Raw genomic sequence first — 4,496 nt, 5'->3', positions numbered from 1 at the left:
AGTTGTTTGGTTGTACTTTGATTTGAATCCGTACAAGTTGATCCATCCATAGATGTGACATAGTGCACATGAATTGAAATAATGGTGTTTGTATGTGTATATTATACTATAGATTTTACACATTACAAAATTTACACTACTCATAGAGAAACTTATCAAAAGTGAACTAGTGAAAATAAATTATGGCCCTATGAATTCGAATCCAAGATCATTTCCGGATTGAAAAGTAATTTGTGGAAAAAGCTAATTCAGTACACTTTCCACCATCCGATGGAAGATGGACGGCTGAGCATCTGTCTGCCTACTCGTATTCCTCCATAGTCAAACTCGACTACGTTCACACAGTTCAATTTTCCAGTACTCCACACCATGTCACCGCTCTTTAAATCATCGCATTCACCACCGAATCCAAAAAAACCCTCAATCCCCTTCTCCCACGACGATGGTGCACACGACGACCTCCTTCCCCCGTATATCTATGGCTAGTGGCAAGCTGCATAAGTCAGCTCCGTCCCGCAACGCCGACCCCGCCAAAACCAACCCCACTACTTCCTCTGGCCCAGCACCAGTGGGTCCTGCGTCAGATCACCCCCCCCCCCCCTTCCGCACACACTACCGACGCCTGGTCAAGCACTCGGCTCTCCGTCGTGGAAGAGAAAATATGTGGCTGAGGAGGTGGAGGTCGCCCGCACTGAACGTGCCGCACAGCAGTGTCGCCTCGTCAAGTCACTTGAGGTGCCCGCCGAGGAGGTCCTCCGTCAAGCAGAGGAGGCAAGCCGCGACTGCGACTGCCTCTTGACTCACTTTGACAATCTCCGAGCGAGAGCCCGCCACCAAGTGGAGGACATCCAACGTGAGGTCAACCGCGTCGCCCCAATATTAGATGAGCTCCTCCGCGCCGTGGCCGCAGCAGAGCTGGAGGCGGCCTACAATATCTCCAACGTGACGGCGTGCGCGGAGGAAATCATCTAAGTTGAGAACTCTAGTTCTGGTTGGAACAAATGTTTTTGCTGGTCACTATGGTTTTGTAGAAATTATGCTTTTGATAATAAAAATGAAAATATAGTTCGTATACACATAAATATTAGCTCTCCATCTATACCTCAACAAACGGAGGACCACAGATCGGTGATAGGCGCTTGCCGGCGATTTTTTACCAAGTTTTATTCTTATGAGTCAAGAGTTTTCATTTGATATTGTTCCAGAGAAACTTTGTAATATCACCTGGTTTGTTCCCGTATTTTTCACCCCAGTACTTCCATTGGCACCGCACCACATATGCTATACTAACAATAGTTTACTAGTTTTTTGTTTTTTGAGAAACATAGTACAGACGCATACGCTCACAGCCACTTACATACACGCACTTTTATGAACGCCCGCACGCACGCACACCCTATAACATCTTAGAGAGACTACTAATTTTTCTCAACTATATATGACAACCTCTATCATCCATTTTGATGCTGAAATCACCTGTCAACAGTTCCTCCACATTTTTCCCAAAAAGTTTTGACGTTACCTGGAGCTTTTGGGGCCGAGATAAAGGAGAGGATGGACTCGATATTGGGTACTATCTCTGTAACTAAATATAAGACGTTTTTGTTGTTCAAGTACAATAGTAATCAGGGAAGGGATATGGGATTACCTGGAGAGTGTTTTTGTTTCCTCTCCTATTGTGCGGGTTGGGGACTTTATTGAGGACTAGGCGATGCCCCGCACGTTGGGGCGGCATTTTGTATGAAATAAACATTGCGCTGAACTAATCATCTAGCTGCTGTCTTTATAGTTTCTCGTGTAGTAAGATAAGTTGTTTATCAATATTTAAAAAAAATAAAGAAAGAAATACATATCTCCATCTATAAGTTTAAAGTTGGACGGAATAAAAATGCATGCAGGACTCACTTTTATTTCATATATAGAGCACTCAGGTATCATGCTATGAGCTGTATGCATGCGTCAGTTTTTTTCTTGATTAAAACACACATAGGCGGCAGTTACTGCATGCATGCGTCATTTACTGCATATGGTACGTGCAGTGGCTCTCGTTGTGTAGATCGGACGGATATTGTTGATTGATCTACTATATCCGAGGGCTAAATTAATTTAGATGATGTGGCTCAAGGAGAAGCGAGAGAATACTCCCTCTCGCAAAGTTTGACCAACTTTATAGAAAAAAGTATCAACATTCACAATCTGAAATCAATATCAATAGATGTGTCATGACTTAAAGTTTCATATTGTATAACTTTAACATGGCAGGTGTTGATAATTTTTCATATAAATACGGTCAAACTTTGTGAAGTTTGACTTCAGAAAATTCTAATATGCAGAGTAAAAAGGACTGGAGGGAGTACCTAATAGTGGGAGCTAGATATTTAGATATAGTAGATTACCTAGATATGCTCTTTGGCATATTTTTTTGTGTGTGAAACTGTTAGGCTATTATCTAACCCACTGCCATTGGACCACAACTAAACTTAGCTGATGCACTAGTAGGGGGGTGTTACTCGGTTTAACATGCATAATGTGCAACCAAACATGTGAAAATAAGTTTTGGATGATTTCACAACCATTGCAGAACTACATTTTTGGTTGCAGCTTCAATTTCCTTTTCTTCTATTGAAGTTCTCCCTCACATAGGGATCATATATGTTTTATTTATCTTTAGGGCCTATTTGGAACAATTTTAATTTTTTTGTGGTCATTGGCTCCCTTTCAAAACTGGTATAACATGTGTTTTGTTTCTTTATGTAATAACACCAAGTATAACATAGATGTACGTAGTCACATGCACTCCCATATGCACAAATATAGTGTCTTCCACCTTCATAATTCATAAGCGCACGTGACAACGTGAGACTTATACTTGATTCCATGTAGGCTAGGGATACAATCATCATCCACTAATCACCCAACCAACATGTGGTTCTCCACATCTTATTGTACGAACGCTTGACAAAACGATCACCACATTATAGCATCACCCTGGACGCTGTACCGGCAATAGCTTGCTAGTTTTGCTCAACTACATATGTCGGGCTCTGTCCTGAAACTTCCGCTCGGTAGTCAAAAGGACCGTCTTGTCACTAAAATCGCCTGTAGACAGTTTGTTCGTATCTCTATCCGAAAGTTTTCCCATTTTCCAGAGTTTCTGAGCGCTGAGCTTCCATATGGTCCTCCCAAGTCGCCCCCGTGTAACGGCTGGAAGGCCCCCAGATCCCGTCGCCCCCAACTCCCCCTCTCGTCCTCCTCCTCCCTCGCCGCTGTCCGAGGGCGCGGCCAGGCAAAGCCTTGCCGTCACCGCCGGCGGCGGGGACTAGATGCCCTCCCGCTCGTGAGGAGTTGGCGCGGGCCGGCGCCCCCGGGCCGGAGCGTGGCGTGCAGCCGAACGTCACGACCAGGGTTGGCGGCGCTCCGGCGTCCCCATGGCAGGCGGCTTCAAGATCTGGGGCGTCACGGTCACCAGGGACGGCGGCGGCCTGACCAGATCGGCGGCGGCGCGGTTGGATCTGGGCCCAGGCGTGAGCTTGGTCTCCGGGTCATGGTCGGCGCGATGACGAGTGCGACACGTCGGCAGCTGGACGGATCTGCGGGATTCCATCTTTGGCTGGTCCTTGACAAACCGGACAACTCCGGGGAAAACCCTAGATCTCCATGGGATCGAGCGATGGCGGTGCTCTTGCGCCGTAGTCCCTCTTCAGGGCATCGTTTTGGAGTTTCCTACGGTCGAAGGAAGAACCAGCGAGGCTGGCGGCGTATGCCCGGTGGCGCAACTACCGATGAAAATCGCGTCGACTGCGATCATGGCGGACGATGGCGGCGTCTTTGATGTCGTTTCCTTGTCAAGGCATCGTTGTTGCAGTTGGCATCATCAGGCTCGGGATGCTCCGAGGGAAACCCTAGATCTAGGTCTCCCGGATCGGACGATGACGGCGTTCTTAGTAGCGCTTTCCCTCGTGGGGGCATCGGTTTGGAGCAAGTGATGGCTGGAGCTGACAAGAGGAGGAGCGGTGCTTCATCACACAAATTGATGGTGTCAGATTTTCATGGCATGGCGCTCTGGAGATTAGGCGTCTGATGTGTGATGATGGACTCGCGTAGGAGGTCGACGCTGTCTGGCGTCGTGGTGGCGTCGGCGGCAGCTAGACCAGGCAAGGTTCATGCAACAGTACAGCTCTGAAGATGGATTGGTGCAGGTGGCTGCGGCGGCCTCATACCTGGCAGGCATCCTGTTTGAGGAGCACGCCGGACTGGTGGGTGCCCATACCCGGCAGGCGTCCTGGTTAGGACCTCAGGTCTTAGATATTAGGTTTGGCTGCAAGGTCTGTTTGGTACTAGGCCCAGACTATTAGCGTCCCTTCATCAATTGGATAGAAGTAGCGACACTTTTGTTGCCTAGACAGTGACTTCAGTCTTACTGTTGTATGCTTTGTAAGATCGTATATGGATAATTAATAAAGTGGCTGCATGCATCGTACAGATGCATAGGCCGG

General features: G+C 47.4%; 1 pseudogene; it reads left to right on the top strand.

Annotated features, from left to right (window-relative positions):
* Positions 1 to 3,173: 3,173 nt before the first annotated feature.
* Positions 3,174 to 3,999, top strand: LOC147981104 (uncharacterized; annotated as a pseudogene).
* Positions 4,000 to 4,496: the final 497 nt, after the last annotated feature.

Source organism: Triticum urartu, chromosome 3A, assembly GCF_056163025.1.
Source record: "Triticum urartu cultivar PI428250 chromosome 3A, HENAU_Tu73, whole genome shotgun sequence".
Taxonomy (NCBI): Eukaryota; Viridiplantae; Streptophyta; class Magnoliopsida; order Poales; family Poaceae; genus Triticum; species Triticum urartu.
The sequence above is the reverse complement of the archived record's forward strand: the minus strand, read 5'-3'. Positions and strand labels throughout refer to the sequence as shown.